The sequence below is a fragment of the Macaca thibetana genome, chromosome X (assembly GCF_024542745.1).
Source record: "Macaca thibetana thibetana isolate TM-01 chromosome X, ASM2454274v1, whole genome shotgun sequence".
NCBI classification, from domain to species: Eukaryota; Metazoa; Chordata; class Mammalia; order Primates; family Cercopithecidae; genus Macaca; species Macaca thibetana.
The window spans coordinates 8,806,988-8,826,445 of NC_065598.1; the positions used below are offsets into that span (position 1 = coordinate 8,806,988).

General features: G+C 44.8%; 1 pseudogene; it reads left to right on the forward strand.

The window, feature by feature from the left end:
- The first annotated feature begins 3,117 nt into the window (after positions 1–3,117).
- Positions 3,118–19,458, forward strand: part of LOC126946817 (chromodomain Y-like protein) — a 32,891-nt pseudogene continuing 16,550 nt past the window's right edge.

A 19,458-nucleotide genomic window follows, 5' to 3' on the forward strand; every position in this document is an offset into this window, starting at 1 on the left:
GAAGAAGGGCTGCCAGAAGACAGAGGACACACAGGCCCACCATGAATGAGGTTCCAGCCAAAACCTGTCCACCTAAGTGGCTTCAAAGCCCCTGAGACGCCAGCGAGAGGAGCCAAGGGATTTATTTTTGGAGGTGCTCTTGAGCCGATGGATGAGCCTCTCACTGTCTCAACACCCACAGCAGGGGCGAGTTTCAGAACAAGGGAAAGCTGAGGGTTCTCCCCATCTCTAAGCCAGGAAATCATGCCCTGTGGAGTCTCAAGAGGGGAGTGGGCAACTGCTCCTAAGACACACACAGAGACACCTCGAGAGATGCAGGAGACGCACAGCCACCCGGAGTCAGAGAGGCTCAGTGGGAGAGGATGGCCGGGGTCTCTTTCCAGATGAGAAACAGGAAATGAAAGCGACTACCATAATCAGAGAAAACAACCTTCGTGGCACAAAAAAGAAATGCCCTCTGTGTGCTTTCCTTGTTCCCTGCTTTCTTTATGAATGCATACATCTGAAGTTTCTATATGACAGGACTGATATGAGCATATAAAGAGGCAGATAAAGAGTCATTAATTTCATCTTGTCTATTCCTTCTGTTGTGACAGAAGCAACCAGCCTTTCGACAGATCCCCAGAAACTGAAGGCTCCCAAGGCACTCATTCCTTCCGCGTTTGCATGCCCCAGTGCTTGTAGCCACAGTTCCTTTCTTGGCAGGCATTTGCATAGCTTACTAATGCTCTGAATGCAACAGCACTTCTTAAAGGCCAAAATAAGTCTCTTCTTTTTCTTAATGTTTGTTCAATACCCATAATTTTATACTGATCCTACAATAGAAGCAAATTTATTTTCAGAAATGTATTACAACCATTCACAGATGATTTTGAGCTTTCATATGCCTCTCTATTTTTTATTTTAAGACGGAGTCTCTCTTTGTCGCCCAGGCTGGAGTGTAGTGGTGCAATCTCAGCTCACTGCAACCTCCGCCTCTCAGGTTCAAGCAATTCCCATGCCTCAGCCTCCCGAGGAGCTGGGATTACAGGCAAGTGCCACCACACCTGGCAAATTTTTTGTATTTTAGTGGAGACAGGGTTTCCCCATGTTGCCTAGGCTGGTCTCGAACTCCTGAGCTCAGGTGATCCACCACCTCAGCTTCCCAAAGTGCTAGGATTACAGGTATGAGCCACTGCACTCAGCCTCTTTTTAATAAAACTCAATGAAACTTAACACTTACTGTGTTCTTGCTGTGCCAAGCTCGGTGCTGGGTTATGGGAGCTGGGGTCAAGCATAAAGGCAAACAAACACCTGCCCTGGAAGAACTTTTTAAATTTGTTTTTCTCTCTGCTGAATTCATTCATTAAATGAAATCAATGAATTTTTTTCATTAAGCAAATAAGGCTGGGCATGGTGGCTCACACCTATAATCCCAGTGCTTTGGGAGACCAAGGTGGGAGGACCACTTGAAGCCAGGAGTTTGAGACCAGCCTGGGCAACATAATAAGGCCCCCGTCTGTACAAAAATAAAAATAAAATAAGAAAATTAGGCCAGGCATGGTGGCTCACTCCTGTAATCCCAGCACTTTGGGAGGCTGAGGTGGGCAGATCGCCTGAGGTCAGGAGTTCAAGACCAGCCTGGCCAACATGGCAAAACCCATCTCTATTAAAAATACAAAAATTAGGCCAGGGGCGGTGGCTCACACCTGTAACCCCAGCACTTTGGTAGGCTGAGGCAGGCAGATCACCTGAGGTCAGGAGTTGAAGACCAGCCCGGCCAACACGTTGAAACCCCATCTTTACTAAAAATACGCAAATTAGCTGGGCGGGGTGGCAGGCACCTGTATGAAAGACTGACACAGGAGAATCACTTGAACCTAAGAGGCAGAGGTTGCAGCGAGCCAAGATCGCACCACTGCGCTCCAGCCTGGGAGACAGAGGAAAACTCTGTCAAAAAAAAAGAAAAGAAAAGAAAAGAAAAGAAAAGAAAAGAAAAAAAGAAAGGAAAGGAAAGAAAAGAAAAGGAAAGAAGCTGGGCATGGTGACATATGCCTGTGGTCCTAGCTACTCAGGAGGCTGATGTGGGAGGATTGCTGGAGCCCAGGAGTTTGAGGCTGCAGTAAACGGTGATCCAGCCACCGCACTCCAGCCTGGATGACACAGTGAGACCTGTCTCAAAAAAATAAATAAATAAAATATACTGAGTGCCTACTATGATCTGAAATGGTAGTCAACCCCATGCAGAAGACAAAACCAGTTGAGAAAATAGGAGAGGAAACACAACAAAACCATCAGTACCCAGAATTCATCCTATCCGCTCTATCTGCTTGTTAGGGAAGGGCCCTATATTTGGCCTCAAGCTTCCCAACAGCCTATGTAAAAAGGGAATCACGATCACCCATGTGTCCACAATATAAAAAAAAAAAAAAAAAAAAAAAAAAAAAACAGAAAACAAAAAACAGAGCAAGCACTTGAGAACAAATTCTGCTCTTCTTCCTGAGAGAATGTTCTCTCCCTTTTTCTCTAACATGGACGTCTCCGTGGTGTGGAGCTGTGTAGCCAGAACGCAAACAAGAAACAAAGTTCAGTACCCGTGAATACAAACCCGCGGGTGCAAGGGTAACATGCGTACAAACAGATAGGAGAGCAGTGGAAAGAGGCCTCGGGAGACCTCGTGCAAAAGGCCCTGAGGGTTGGGTGAGATTTCCAAGGAGAGATAAAGAACAATGCTCCAAGCAGAGGGCACAGCCTGGAAAAGACACGCAGTTAGAAGGAAACAAAACATCTTTTGATACAGGCACCTTGCTGGGGTGGCTGGAGTGTAGGTCTCATGGGAGCAAGTAAAGGAAGATAGGTTGGAAAAGGCAGATTGGAAAATTTCCTGAAGTCAGGCTGAGGAGGTGAGGCATTATTTTATGAGCTGTGTTCTGGATCAAGCAGGGAGGCATGGGGGGTTTATGATGAAAGCAGGGAACCCTGGGGTTGAGGTATGGGGAGAGGAGGAGGTGGAAGACCAGACCCACGGCTGGGGAGTCGTAGTCTACAGATGCCAAGATGAAGTGGGGCGGCAGGCGGAGGAAACGAGGAGTGTGCATGAAAGAGCTCTGGAGAAGGGGCATTGACAAGCTTTGGAAAATGACTCAATCCCTGGCATGGAGCCTCAGCTTTGAATACAGGTGCTGGAGAAGTCTGCGGGATGAGGAATTACGTGTTGAAGATGGGGGAGAGGTATGACACACACACACACACACACACACACACACACACAGACAGACACACACAAAGGCTTTGTACTTTAGAACCTGAGCAGCCAGGAGGAGCCCAGTGCATTAACCAGAATAGGGAAGACAGATGCAGAATCCATCAGACACATTGAGTCTGAAATGTTTTTACCACATGCTGTTGGGGTCCAGATTGGTGGCTGCCTGAAGGGCGTTGACTGCGAAGGGACAGAAGAGGTGATGGAAATGTCTCACATCTTGACTGGGATGGTGGGCAGACAAATATGGACCTTTGTCCAAACCCACCCAAGGGCACACCTAAGAGCTATGCATTTTATTACACATAAATTACATACTTCCTTAAGTTGGGGTTTTTTTAAAGGAAGATTCTAGCAGACAAACAAAGGTAAAGAGATGTTGGCCTGCCCTAAAGGAGTTCACACAAGCAAATAAACACAAAGGAACCCAACAAGAAGGGGGAATATAAGGTGCAGAATAAACAAGGCGGAGCTGAGTCCTGGTTGGAGTTTGGAGAAAGCTTCTCACAGGCAGTGATACTTGAAATGGACCTTGAAGAATAAATATATTGGAAATAAAACTGTCAAAAAAAGCAGGAACTCTAATTTTCAGATGACTCATTGCATTAAAAGTTCAAACACATTCATTGCAATGCATTTTAAGGCATTATACAAATATACGCAAGTATATTCCTATGAAAGAGACAGCATCCAGCTGTACGGAAGAATGTGGGCTTTGGAATGGGACAGTTCTTGGAGATTTAAAAAAATTTTAACAGTAAATTCTTTTGTTGTTATTATTATTATTTCGAGACAAGGTCTGCCTCTGTTGTCCAGGCTGGAGCGCAGTGGCACGATCTCAGCTCACTGCAACCTCCACCTCTTCAGCTCAAGCCATCCTCCCACCTCAGCCTCCTGAGTAGTTGGGACTACAGGCATGTGCCACCATGCCTAGGTAATTTTTATAGAGACGGGGTTTCTCCATGTTGCCCAGGCTGGTCTCAAACTCCTGGGCTCAAGTGATCAACCCGCCTCAGCCTCTCAACGTGCTGGGATTATAGGCATGTGCCATGGCACGCGGCCAGTTCTTGGGGATTGTTATTGGTTATGTTGCAATGGGCAAGTTCTGTGATCTTTCTGTGAGTACATACACTAATATCTGTATTATCTGGTAATATCCATATTACCTGGTATTTGTGAGAGTTAGATGAGTCAATGAACGTGAAGTTGTTAGTTCACAGTAAGTGTCCCTAAGTGTAAACTCATGATTTTACTACATAACAAGGGTGTATGTTTAGTATTAAAATGACTGCTAAAATCACACACTAAATGATACCCACACAGACATATGCTTTTTTCAAAGATTTCAGGTGTAAATGTTTTAAGGTTGGTTTTCTCAGCTGTGAACCCCTGGGAAACTCCTGAATTTAATTTAGGACCCTCCGCAGTGTCTTACATTAAATCTAAGCGTATTAAACATTTATCACGGCAATGTGTATCTAAAACAGAAAACATTCTAACCATGTGTGTGGAGTGCGTGTGTACATCATGTGTGCTGTGGGCTTTTTCCCCTTTTCTGTTAAAAGAACACACGTGGAGATCATATGTCCTCGCTGATTGTGCGGGAGGAACATTGCATATTCCAGAGAAATCCTGTTCCCCTCTCTGGGTCTCGAAGGCAAGAAAAATCACAGACATGAGAATCTGTTGGTTTAAACCATTTCTTCCAAAAATGATTAAGCCCCTGATAGGTCTCACCAATAGCATGGCCAAGACTGATTTTTCCTCAACCTGATTTCTTGAATCAAGGAAGCCATCTTCCACTCTGTCCCCGGACCACTTAGCAACTCCAGCATCCAAATGATACTTCCAGGGGAACTTTCATCCTGCATCTATTATATGTCTAGTGAGCTGTGCCTGACCCAGCTTATCAGAACAATCACTGGGAAATAGAAGTAAATGGTGAGAGAGTGATTCAAGTGATGAATGCTTCTTAAAATGATGATATATTTAGAATACCCAGGCCCGCCCGGTGACTCATGCCTATAATCCCAGCACTTTGGGAGGTCGATGTGGGAGGATCGCTTGAGGCCAGGAGTTCAAGACCAGCCTAGGCAACATAGTGAGACCCTGTCTCTACAAAAAATTTAAAATACATGTAGAATAGTCCGCCTCCCCAGCTTCCAGAATCCTTGGGAAGACTGTGAGATTCCCACATTCATTGTGGGCAGGTATTGGTTTACTCTATTAAAAATTATTTTAAAAGCTGATGGGTTGTTCTTATCTTTCTCTTGTTATATGGGTGTGGGGGCAGAGAAGGTGGTATCTTCTTGTTTCTATATTGTCTATTAATGATTGTAATGGCAAGAACCGTCTGGTAAGTGGAAATTGCAAATATGTCCAAGAGCTAGTGAGGGGACAGGTCTACCTCAGTAAAGTAAAGGTCAAATTCAAGTGGAAGATGAAACCTGAAAATTTTATTTGAGGCAACATAAATAAATGGAATCAGAACTATTTCTGAGCCTGGGAAGTACGCTCTTCAGAGAGGAGAAGTATATGTCAGACTTGAACTATTTATCCCTACGTACTGGGAGGCCATCTGTAGAAGGAAGTATTCTAATAGGAAGTCATGACGTCTTCTACCAGAGACATCCTCGAAGTGTTGCTGCAATTCTCTAACTGTATTAGTCCATTCGCACATTGCCGTGAAGAAATACCCCCAAGCCTGGCAAATTTATAAGAAAAGATGTTTCATTGGCTTCACAGTTCTACAGCTGTAGAAGACGCATAGTGGCATCTGCTTCTAGGGAGGCCTCAGGAAGCTTCCAATCATAGTGGAAGGCAAAGGAGGAGCAGTCACGTCACATGGCAGAAGCAGGAGCAAGAGAGAGAGAGAGACAGGGGAGGTGCTACACACTTTTAAATGACCAGATCTCACGACAACTCACTCCTATGGTGAGGACGGTACCAAGAGGGATGGTGCTAAGCCATTCATGAGAAATCTGCCCCCATGATCCAATCACCTCCCACCAGGCCCCACCTACAACATTGAGGATTACATTCCAATGTGAGATTTGGGCAGGGACACACATCCAAACTGTATCACTAAACTTGGGTTTGAAACTTTCAGCATCTTAAGCTGGAGATAACCTTTCAATATTCCTTATCTATTTCAGACCTACCATGCATGGACTACCCAGCACCCATCATTCAACTCCTCTTACCAGCTCCTCAGTCTTCGTCGTCACTCATGCAGCCGTGTCGTACAGGACTCCACTGGGTTAGAGGGCAGCCCATCACAGTGCAAGCTCAAGCTCTACTATTTAGTACTGCATGCCATCTCTAGTACTAAAGAAAGGCTGTGTATTCATTATTAGCTGCTGCATGATAAATCATTATGAAATTTAGTGGCTTTTTTTAACTATTATTTTAGGTTTAGGGGTACATGTGCAGGTTTGTTATATAGGTAAACTGATGTCACAGGAGTTTGTTGTACAGATTATTCCATCATCCAAGTACTAAGCCTAGTACCCAATAGTTACTTTTTCTGCTCCTCTCCCTCCTCCCACCCCTCACCCTCAGGTAGATCCCAGTGTCTCTTGTTCCCTTCTTTATGTTCGTGAGTTCTCATCATTTAGTTCCCTCTTATAAGTGAGAACACGCAGTATTTGGTTTTATGTTCCTGCATTAGTCTGCTAAGGATAATGGCCTCCAGCTCCATCCATGTTCCTGCAAAAGAGATGATCTCATTCTTTTTTATGGCTGCATAGTATTCCATGGTGTACATGTACCACATTGTCTTTGTCCAACCTGTTATTGATGGACATTTAGATTGATTCCACGTCTTTGCTATTGTGGATAATGCTGCAGTGAACATTTGCATGCATGTGTCTTTATAATAGAATGATTCATATTCCTCTGAGTATATACCCAGTAATGGGATTGCTGGGTGGAATGGTAGTTCTGTTTTTAGTTCTTTGAGGAATCGCCATACTGCTTTCCACAATGGTTGAACTAATTTGCATTCTCACCAACAGTGTAGAAGTGTTCCCTTTTCTCCGCAACCTTGCCAGCATCTGTTATTTTTTGACTTTTTAGTAATAGCCATTTTGACTGGTATGAGATGGTATCTCATTGTGGTTTTCATTTGCATTTCTCTAATGATCAGTGATACTGAACTTTTTTTATATAAGCTTTTTGGTCACATGTATGTCTTCTTTTGAAAAGTGTCTATGTCCTTTACACACTTTTTAATGGGCTTGTTTGTTTTTCTCTTGTAAATTTGTTTAAGTTCCTTAATAGATGCTGGATATTAGACCTTTGTCAGATGCATGGTTTGCAAATATTTTCTCCCATTCTGTGGGTTGTCTGTTTATTCTGTTGATAGTTTCTTTTGCTGTGCAGAAGCTCTTATAATTATATCCCATTTGTCAATGTTTACTTTTGTTGCAACGTTTTTGGCATCTTTGTCATGAAAATTTTGCCCGAATTTACCAAATTAAGAGGCTGGAAGCATCTGAAGACTTGATATGCTGGAGGATCCAGGGCTGGTAAGCTGGTATTGGCTGTTGGAGGGAGACCTCTGTTCCTGTGGGCCCCTCTGTAGGACTGCTTGGGCATCCTCACAACATGGTAGCTGGTTCTCCCAGATGAGTGATACAAGACACCAAAGAGGAACCTGAAATGCCTGTGATGGCCTTGGAAGTCACCCACCATCGTGTTCTTAATATTCTATTGGTCACAAAGGTCAACCATATTCAACATGGGAGGAGACAATGAAAGAGTGTTGTCTTAGTCTGCTCAGGCTGCCAAAACAAAATACCATAAACTGGGCGGCTTATAGCTCCCAGTGCTGGGGGCTGGGAATTCCAAGATCAAGATGTCAGCCAATTCATTTCCTGGTGAGGGCTCTCTTCCTGGTTTGCAGAGGGCTACCTTCTTACAGAATTCTCACATGACACAGAGATAAAGGAGAGAGTGCTGCTCTCTTCTTCTTCTCATAAGGACATTAAACCTGTCAGAGGGCTCTACCCTCATGAACTCATCTATCCTTTATTATTTCCCAAAGCCCCACCTTCAAATACCATCACATTATGGATTAGGGGTTCAACATATGAATGTAAGGGGCCTACAAACTTTTAGTTCATAACAGATGTGAATACAGGAGGTGAGGATCATTGGAGACTATCTTGAACACTTGCTACCATAGGCAACAAAACATAGCAAAGAGTCTTTTGGCATAGTGGTATGGCATGGCAGGTATAGTATAGTACAGGGTAGTACTGTGTAACATACGTTGTGAAACTACATCATTTGGGTTCACATCCAAGCCACTCATTTACTCTGCAGCCTAAAGCAAATTGCTCAATCCCTTTGTGTGCTCCAGTTTCAACATATTTAAAATGTAGTAGATTAGATCATTGTTAGGCAAGTACTCATTCCTGACACCATTTCCTCCCAACCTTCGTAGAAGGAGTATACTTCCCCACTCCATCCGTGTTGGCTTGACACTATAACTTGCTTCGAACTCGTGTTGGGCAGAGTGTACATCCCCATCTCTTTATTTGAGACTCAGCAATGTGCCTCACTTTGGCCAATGTGAGAAGATGAGACACAAGTGGAAGCTTGAAATGAATTGTGCAGTTTTGCTTGCCCTCTTGAACATCTCCCATGACTATGGGAAAGAAACAGCTGCAGTTGGCCTGCTAGTTTAAGGAGAAAGAGAGATGCCCGGAGCAAACCCGAATCCAATGTGCAGCTCGGAGCTATGTGCAGATAAGCTCAGACTAAATCTTGCTGGCTCTCAGCCAAGCTGTGGCCACTCTGGGGAGATTAAATGATTGCTGTGTTCAGCCACAGAAATTGTTTGGAGATGCTTGTTATATGGCATTATTAAGGCACTAGCTGACTGACATAGATATCAATGATAGAACCTATCCCATAGGGTTGTGAGAATTGCATGAGATAACGTATGTAGCACGTTTAAAGCACTGTCTGGTGCTGGAGCTTGTTCACAGAGCCTTTGAACTACCTCTCAGAATATACAGTTGCCCCTCCAGCCTCCTCTGCAGGGCCCCTTTCCCTGGCCCACGCACTCCACAATGTTCCAGACTTCCTTATCCTTCACTGTACTCAGCTTCATCCTCTCATGCCTTTCCACACCTTTCCAGGTGTTAAGTAGCTGATCTAATTCATCCATGTTAGCACAATAGTGGGAAAATGCTACCTCCACCTTACTGCCTCACACCCTTCCTGAAAACAAGTGATTTGTTACTTTTGTTTGTTTTAAACATTTATTGGAGTCAAAGACTCCTTTTGTCTCGCCCTGGGGAATGAGTCATGATGAACAATTCAGACAAGAGATGAGGGGATGGGCAGGCTGTTACAAGCTGGGTAGCAGAGGAAGGCTGCTGTGAAAGGGAGAACAGTTTCTCTGAAAAACCTGGTAGAGTTTTGAGGCAACCCAGACCCTCAGAGCTTGCAGGGCTCATTCAAATCACCCACAACCCAGCTCTCCACCTGTGCTCAGAGCCAACCCCGTCACTCCCTGCGCACGCAGGTGGTCATTGTTGAGAACACTAACCCATAACCCAAACATCATCCGAGGAGCCACAGGAAAACTCTTATGAAAGGGTCAAGGGAATGGAAGATGCTGCACTGGCCTGAGCTACAGGAGCCTCCAACCTCGTGATCAGACGAGGCAGCAGGGGCGGGACACCTCAGGTGTGGCTTACATGGAGACCAGCCAGGACAAGATTTATCGCCCTTGGCACTGCAGACACTGGGGGCCAGCTTACTATTTGCTGTGAGGGCTGTCCTGTGCATGTAGGATGTTGAGCAGCATCCTTGACTCCATCCTCTACATGCCACTAGTACCTCCCCTACTCCCCACAGTTGTGACAATCAGTGATGTCTACAGATATTGTCAAGTATCCTCTGAGGGACGAGGGTCAAAATCCCCCCCAGTTGAGAACCACTGAGCTAGAGGCATGGAGCCAGAACTGAGATCACAAGTATTCTGTCAACAAACACTTCCTAAGCACCTATCATTTGCTAAGCCCTGTGCTAGAATCTGAGAGTACAGGGATGACTAAGGGAAAAAGACCTGTAAATAATGAATAGTAATATCACCTGGTTACTCTCCCATAATCAAGTGGGAGGCGGGCAAGGATTCAGTCTGCTTGGGACAGAAAGAGTCAGGAACCACAGTCAGAGTGGGCACAGACGCCCTAACATGCTTCCCTTCATACCTTCCTCTGGCAGCACTGCACACTGGGAAATACCTGCTCCCTCCTCCTCCTCTACAGCAATTTATGCATAATCAGAGCCCCTCACTTCAAAAGATCCCAGATATACAGTCAAGTAATCCTGTGTGGGGTATGAGATCTGTGCCCCAGTTTTTGAATCATTGCTGGAAGTGTTCCTCCCACTCTAGGATTTCATGTCTACTTGCCCTTTTTGTCCCTACATCTCTCTGATGCCTTTTAAAACATGACTTTGGGGCCAGGCACAGTGGCTCACACCTGAAATCCCAGCACTTTGGGAGGCCTAGGTGGGCAGATCACCTGAGGTCAGGAGTTCAAGACCAGCCTGGCCAACATGGTGAAATCCCATCTCTAGTACAAATATTTAAAAGAAAACACAAAAAAATTAGCCACGTGTGGCGGTGCGTGCCTGCAATTCCAGCTACTCGGGAGGCTGAGGCAGGAAGATCCCTTGAATCCGGGAGTGGGAGGTTGCTGTGAGCTGAGATCACACTACCGCACTCCAGCCTGGGCTACAGAGTGAGCGCTGTCTCAAAAAATAAATAAAAATAAATAAAAACATGACTTTGTCTAATTTGTCCATTTTGTTCTAGTTGTAGAAGCTGTGGCCTGCCCCTAACCCAAAGCAGAAATCAATGTTTTTCCATCTCCCTGGCTGATTCTCATAGGCAACCAGTGTTGTGAAGCTCTGTTTAAGGAAATGCATGGGCCAGGGGCTCTCCAAATGTGGCTCCCATCCAGCAAGTCAGCCTTACCTACAAACTTATTAGAAATGCAACTTCCTAGGCCCCACCCCAGATCTACTGAATGAGAAGCACTAAGAGTGGAGCCCAGTGATCTCTGTTTGAAAAAGGCTTTCAGGTGACTGTGATGCATGTTCAAGTTTTTCATTGGCAGCCAGGCGCAGTGGGGTCATGTCTGTAATCCCAGCACTTTGGGAGGCTGAGGTGGGTGGGTCATGAGGTCAAGAGATTGAGACCATCCTGGCCAACGTGGTGAAACCCTGTCTCTACAAAAAATACAAAATTAGCTGGGCATGGTGGCTTGCATCTGTAGTCCTAGCTACTCGGGAGGCTGAGGCAGGAGAATCGCTTGAATCCGGGAGGCGGAGGTTGCAGTGAGCTGGAGATCTCACCACTGCACTCCAGCCTGGTAACAGAGCAAGACTCTCAAAAAAAAAAAAAAAAAAAAAAAAAAAAAAAATCCATTTTGATTGGCTGCTAGAGGGGCTGTTCTCTGGCTGTATTCGGTTATCACAGGCTCTGCTTACCTCTGTTCTAAGCCCAAGCCTGCCTGTGTTCAACCCACTCACCCATGGCTCTTGAACGGTCTTGCTAAGCAGGAATGCATGCATCCTTGCAAAGCTCTGGCCTCCCAGGTGCGACCGCCTTACTGTGATCTTGGCCCACTTCCCTCTCATAGCCCAGGTTCGATGTCTAGGCTCCCACTTGGTTTTCTATTTTGTACTCAAGTTCTGGACGTGGGGGTTGCCCAACCCAGACACTTTGGTGAGAACTTCCAGCGTTGTCTCCCTGAGTCTGGATGGGTCCCAACCAAAGTCCAGGGCCACCAACACCCAGAGAAGCTCAAACACCTTGGATGCTACTGGAACTGGAGACATCTACACCCTTGCACACCTACATCGTGCTACTTGCCTCACCCTCTGAGGGATCAGCCCCGGAGTCTGTCTAAATCCAATCCCCTGATATAGTGCTGGGCCCAGCGTCCCCTCCCCCAGGCAGCCAGATGCCTGGGCAGGACCGAATCATTACTCAGACCAACCTGCCTCCCTCTTCAGCCCTCCTGCTCTTCTGCTTACTGTAGAATTCATGAAGCAGCTTCCTGTGCATTCTTTAGAGAGCACTCTCCTGCCACCCAGAAAAAAAAAAAAAAAAAATTGAGGGTTGAAGCCAGTGGCAAGGATGGAAAAGAAAGATACAGCAAGAGGAAAAGCAGATAAAATTAAGTGGGGAAGAGGTCAGGCCAAAAGAAAAAGAAGGCAGAGAGACAAGGGGAAAAAACTGAATCGTCATGGTAGAAAGGAAAGGAAGAGACCTGTGGAGGGAATTACGCATGGATTTTATTTGAAAGTGAGAGGCTAGGAAAGCATAAATAAATATATAGAGATTCAGGTGGAATTTTGATTTCTACAAACCTTCCCACTAGTCCTACAAGGAAAAAAAGAAAAAGAGAATCAAGACAGAATTTAAACGGATAAACTCGTGTGGAAATTAGCATGTTCCCATGGGTTCCAAGCATGGGAATTTGCCTTTTTGAGTTACTCCTACAATATTTGCCTGGCTTCTTAACCCGAGCAACAGAAGACCAAGGTTTTCAAAGGGGATCCTGGATGAATCTTAATGAGGCCAATTGTATTAGTCTGGTGTCCTGGTCGTAAACAATAGTACTTAACTCTAGCTAATCTAAACAGAAAATGAATTTATTAAGGAATAATTAGTAGTTCACAGAATCTCCAAGAGGATACATCAGACATAAAGGCAGCGAGGTTAGGAATGATGTGGCAACATCACAAAACAGCTCCAGCAAAGACCAGACTGAGGTCAAACCTGAAAATGACACCATAGCTTGACCTTGAACAAGAGAGTAGGGTTTGCCTAGTAGACACAAGAAAAAGAATGTGTTTTCCAGGCAAGGGATGGTGTTAAGACGTATCTCTGAATATCCATCCTCCCCTCTTGCCTTAGCAGTGGTTCTCAGCTTGCTTTGATTTTACCCCCAGGGGACATAGGGCAATGTCCGAAGACATTTTTTTTGTCATAACTGGGGGTGGGGGGATGCTTCTGGCATCTAGTGGGTGGAGGTCAAGGATGTGGCTACCCACCCTGCAAGGTGCAAGATAGTGTCCCACAGCAAAGAAGTGACTGAACCAGAATGTCAGTAGTGCTATGGTGGAGAAACACCACTCCGCAGTAATAAAACCTGCAATTTTTAGCTGAGTCCCTGGCCACCCACAGTCTGCATCACATTTCCCAGCCTCATTTGCAGCTACATGCATCCATATGAGTAAGCTCTCACCACTGGGATATGGACAGAAATGATGTGTGCCACTCAGAGGAAAGAAGCATGCCCTCCTGTCTTCATCGGTTCAGCCGCTCAGACTACCATGGACTGCGGGGCTTAGACAACTGACATTTCTCCCCATTCTGGAGGCTGGGAGGTCCAAAATCAAGGTGTCAGCAGGTCCAATGTCTGCTGAGGGCTGGCTTCGCTGTCTTCTCATTGTTTCCTTACTTGGTGGAGATGAGAGAGATAAGCAGAAGCTCTCTGGTTTCTCCTCTTATAAGGGCACTAATCCCATCAAGAGGTCCACAACCTCATAACCTTATCACGTCCCACAGGCTTCATCTCCTGACACCATCCCATTGGAAGTTAGAGTTTCAACATATGAATTTGGGCATGACTCAAGCATGCAGTCCATAACAGCTCCTCTTTCTCCTTTTCTCCTCTGGATTATGATGTTATGATTGGACATGGAATAGCGGTCTTAGACCACAGGTTGGACACTGCCGAACCAAGAAAGAGCCACCCAGTAGAGAGAGCCTGGCTCACGGCCAGGTGCGGTGGCTCACGTCTGTAATCCCAGCACTTTGGGAGGCCGAGGCGGGCAGATCACCAGGTCAGGAGATCGAGACCATCCTGGCTAACGCTATGAAACCCCGTCTCTACTAAAACACAAAAAATTAGCCGGGCGTGGTGGCGGGCGCCTGTAGTCCCAGCTACTCGGGAGGCTGAGGCAGGAAAATAGCGTGGTCCCGGGAGGCGGAGCTTGCAGTGAGCTGAGATTGCGCCACTGCACTCCAGCCTGGGCAACAGAGCCAGACTCAGTCTCAAAAAAAAGAAAAGAAAAGAAAAAGAAAGAGCTTGACTCTCTGCTGCTTGCCAGAACGTTGCAGCAGCTCTGAACCTCCGCCCTAACTTTAACCTGAGAGAGAAATGAACTTCTGCCTGGCTTGTGCAAATTTGGGACCTCTGTGTCTTGCAGCCAAAATGAATCAATTTCACTGTATTTACAGGAACCCAGGTTCACTTGCCTGACCTGAGAAGAGGGCACTCGGCACAGGTGAGGAAAAAAGGATGAGGCTGCCTGCGGAACGGGGCTGAAGCAGGGCTGTCTTCCTGACTGTGGTGGCAGAACCTTGACCTCTGAAAGGAATTGGGCCCCAAACCTTCAGATGTCTCCAGGTTTACAAATGTCTCCAAAGCATAATGTCTTTCCCCTTGCAATGCAAGACAGTATGACTTCTCAAGACTTGACTGCACTTGTGACAAGAGAAGGAGCGCAAAGTCAAGTTGCAATAGTGATGCCCACACATGGCTGGTCTCAGTCGCCTGCTGAGTGGCTCACTGCAGCACACTGTCCCATTGTACCCGCAATATAACTGACTGCAGCAAAAACAACACTTCAGCTGCTCAGAACCCAGGGCCACTTCCAGATTATTGATTCTTCAATCACTACATCCATAAATGCTGTGAATCTCCAATTCCAGGGGTCAGCAAACTGCAGCCTGGGGCCCAAATTCTAGCCCACTGTCTGATTTTGTACAGCTTAAGAGCTCTGAGCTATTTTCACGATTTTTAAATTAAATTAAATTATTATTATTTTTTCAGGCGGTGTCTCACTCTGTTGCCCCAGCTGCAGTGCAGTGGTTTGATCATGGCTCACTGCAGCCTCGACCTCCTGGGCTCAAGTAATCCTCCTGCTTCAGCCTCCTGAGTAGCTGGAACTACAGGCATGAGCCACCACGCCCAGCTAATTTATTATTATTTTTTTCTGTAGAGATAAGGTCTCCCTATGTTGCCCAGGCTGGTCTCAAACTCCTGGGCTCAAGAGATCTTCCTGCCTTGGCCTCCCAAAGTGCTGGGATTCCAGGTGTGAGCCACTGCACCTGGCCTTTTTTAAAAGGGTTAAAAGTCAGAAGAAGAATACTATTTCATGGCACAGGAAAATTTTCTGAAATTCAATTTTCAGCATCTGTAAATAAAGTTCTATGGGAATGCAACCATGCTGGCTCGTTCAGGTCTTGTCTCTGGACAGAGGCCATCTGGTTCTCAAAACCTAACATATTTACTACCTGGTGCTTGACAGAACAGGTCTGCTGACCCCTGTCCTATACCATCAAAACATTCACAAGTCAGAGTGCCTCAATTCCCAGGTTGAGCACAATTAGCATCTTCCAACTCGATTAACTGTCTCACTAAACCATAGCACAGATCTTGATAATGTATCCAATAAATAGGGCCAGCTCTGTGGGCCACTACAGTTGCACAGGCCATGGGTACACTCAATGGACAACTTGGTGGGTGTGGCAAGGGTGAGCCTTTTCCCTACCCTGATCCAGATACCTCACACTTTTTCTTGCTTTTGGAACAAGAAACCTTTCTTTAGTGTTTTGCACTGGACTCTGCAGTTACACAGCCAGCCTTGCCAATAAATACTCATTTTTTCATTTGCTATTATTGAAAGGCACTCCAGTTTTATCCCTCTGTGTCATTCTTCAATTGGTCATCTTTGTCCTGAAAGAACCACAAGGAAGTATTTCTTTCCTAGGGCATCTATGCAGAACAGTCTGGTAGTGCTGTGTAGTAACTGATGCTATTGAGTCCTGTCCGTGTTATGTCGCCCCAACCTTGACATACAAAGGAACATGCCTGTGTGCAAGACAAGCAACAAGGGCTGAAAAGTTGGGCTCCTGGAAACAGCACTCAACAAATGACCCTTGGCAGTGAGGGTATAAAAACCCAGCTCTCTTGCCTCTCAGGTGGGATGACTCTGAGGCATGTTCTACATTGTCCCCAGAGGTCCCCAGAAGATTGGGCTTCTGTTGCCAGCAGTGGTCACAGGCTTGGGAATCCTTCTTCATTGGCTGCATTCCCTTCCCTGTCTCACTTCCTGACTCCCTTATGGGTGTCTCCTGGGATTAGCTGACACATATACTACTTGCACGCAAATCCTGTCTCTGGTCTGCTTTTGGGAAAGCCTAAATCTAGACGGTATCAAACTAAGAGCCCAGCTGAGGCATAAAGAAAACTTGCATAGATTAATATTTTAAAACAATGATAATTCAGCAAGACAAAGTGTGGACATTTTTGCTCATTACTGCAGAATGTAACAGACTTTTTTCTCTTATGGTCTAAAAAGACGGTGCAGCTTTGACAAGCACAAAGAAACTCTAGATGGTAAAATAGAGGCACCGAAGTAGATATAATTAAGGTGTATTTTTTTCCTATTTGGTTCATAAATGTAACATGTGAAAGCTAAATCAATTGCTCTACAAAACAGCAATCTGACCCTTCTGAAAATAATATCTTTATGGAAAAAAACTGAGAGAAGAGAAGGGAATGGGCATAGGACAGCACATCACAGTCTTGATTACCTAGCTAACTGGATCAGAGTTCTCAAGCAGAAAAGATTAAATATTGATCCTCAGTCTGGGCAGGGAGAGAACCCTGTGCTTTTCTGCTTCCCTTTTCCCTGAATCTGCATTTTTATCCTCTATATAGGGGGAATTTTCAACTCCCCTGCCATGTCCATGACAACTTTCCATCTCTTACAGAATAAATGATTTTTAGAAAAACCATCTTACTGAGATCATTTGCCTTAATTGACACTGAAAAAAAATTACCATGGCCCCCCTGCAGAGAAAATATATCTTTACATAAGTGCAAATGAAATGTGAATGTCAGGATTATTAGCTGTTAGCATTAAAACTTAATGCACATGTTCAGAGTTGAAATGGCTTTTATAATCTCTTGTAGTCTCAGGTGGATTTTTTTTAAAACATGATTTGTGTCTATTGTAACAGATGGGGAAGTCACTATTATATATATTAGATAAATGATAAAAACAAAATCAGCTAGATTTTAAAAGGTACTTCAAAAATGTGCTTCTCATTATGCTTTTCTTCTGAGTGTTCAGGCAGATAATTTTCATTTTTAACAAGGAAGCATATCCATTTCTTGTTATGACTTCTTAAAATATAAAATAGGCAATGGTGGTTCATTTCAGCCATTTTAATCTTTCTATTCACTTTTGTTAAGTAATTGTCAAACCCTAATCCATATTCATACTAAAAAATATAGATTTTTGTACTGAAGTTGAGGGTGATGTTTTCAGCATCATCAGATGCTTCCTGCAATAATGTTAGCTCCTGGCATGAATTTCCACAGGGATTTTTTTTTTTTTTTACATATTTGCAGAAGTATATCAAGCTTTCTTTACTGTTAATCATAAATTCAAAGGAGGACAAAGCAGCTAACTTTTATTATCAGGAGAGTTTCCAATCCTACTTTATAGAAGAAGCCAAGTTGAAAAGAGATTCCTTTTTAAGACAGACAGTATGGCGTTGGAGAGGAGAATAAAGTTAACATCTTGATTTCTGCCTTTTAGTCATGCCTATTTGAGATTATAATGAAGTCTGCATCCCTCTTGAAAATGAAAAATAATCCAGAACCTTGACCATTTACTGGGTGCCATAGCTGCTGCTAATGGCATGGTTTGTAACTCAATCAGCACAAGGAAGAAAGTAACTGCTAATGCAGAACTGAGCTCAGCCAAGGTCAGAAGAGCCACCTGGCTGAGCCCAGCCCAAACTGCTGACCCACAGAATTACAAGCTAAATAAAGGTGACTGTTTTGCATCATAAAATTTTGGAACCTTTTGTTTAAAAAGCAAGAGCTGACCGATGCAAATACTTTTAAAAATTTTTTAATTTTACTATTCAAGAATGGTGCTCCGAAAATTATTTCTCAACTACTCAAAACCAGTAGCATTTTTAATTTAAAAAAATTTAATCAGCTGGGCGTGGTGGCTCACGCCTGTAATCCCAGCACTTTGGGAGGCTGAGGCGGATGGATCACCTGAGGTCAGGTGTTCAAGACCAGCCTAGCCAACATGGCAAAACCCCATCTCTACTAAAAATACAAAACTTAGTTTGGCATGGTGGCATGTGCCTACAATCCCAGCTACTTTGGAGGCTGAGGCAGGAGAATCACTCAAACCCAGGAGGCAGGGGTTGCAGTAAGCCAAGATTGCACCACTGAACTCCAGCCTGGATGATAGAACAAGACTCTGTCTAAAAAAAAAAAAAAAAAAAAAAAAAAAAATCCTTAAAAACAATTTTTTAAAGATTAAATGATCATAGAGGAGAAAAAGAAAGGAATACTATCAAATAGCACCATCTAAAACATAATCAGAGGCCCTGAAGGGTTAAATTGTTACATGGATCTAACCTTAAGATACCAGGTATTTATATAAATCACTTTCTTATTTAGAAGTGGCAGGCCGGGCGCGGTGGCTCAAGTCTGTAATCCCAGCACTTTGGGAGGCCGAGACGGGCGGATCACAAGGTCAGGAGATCGAGACCATCCTGGCTAACACGGTGAAACCCCGTCTCTACTAAAAAAAATACCAAAAAAAAAAAATTAGCCGGGCGAGGTGGCGGGTGCCTGTAGTCCCAGTTACTCGGGAGGCTGAGGCAGGAGAATGGCGTGAACCCAGGAGGCGGAGCTTGCAGTGAGCCGAGATCGCGCCTCTGCACTCCAGCCTGGGCGACAGAGCGAGACTCCGTCTCAAAAAAAAAAAAGAAGAAGTGGTATGATTGCTTTTTTTTTTTTCCTTTTTTTGGGGTGTGGGGGGGAGGGGACAGGGTCTGGCTCTATTGCTCAGGCTGGAGTGCAGTAGCACCATCTCGGCTCACTGCAACTTCCACTTCCCAGGCTCAAGCCATCCTCCCACCTCAGCCTCCCAAGTAGCTGGGACTACAGGTGCATGCCACCATGCCTGGTTAATTATCGTATGTTTTGTGGAAACGGGGTTTTGCCATGTTGCCCAGGCTGGTCTCAAACTCGTGAGTTCAAGTAATCTGCCCACCTTGGCCTCCCAAAGGATTTTTATTTTTTATTTTTTTTGCATTTTAAAACTTGATGTTTAGGCCAGGCGTGGTGGCTCACACC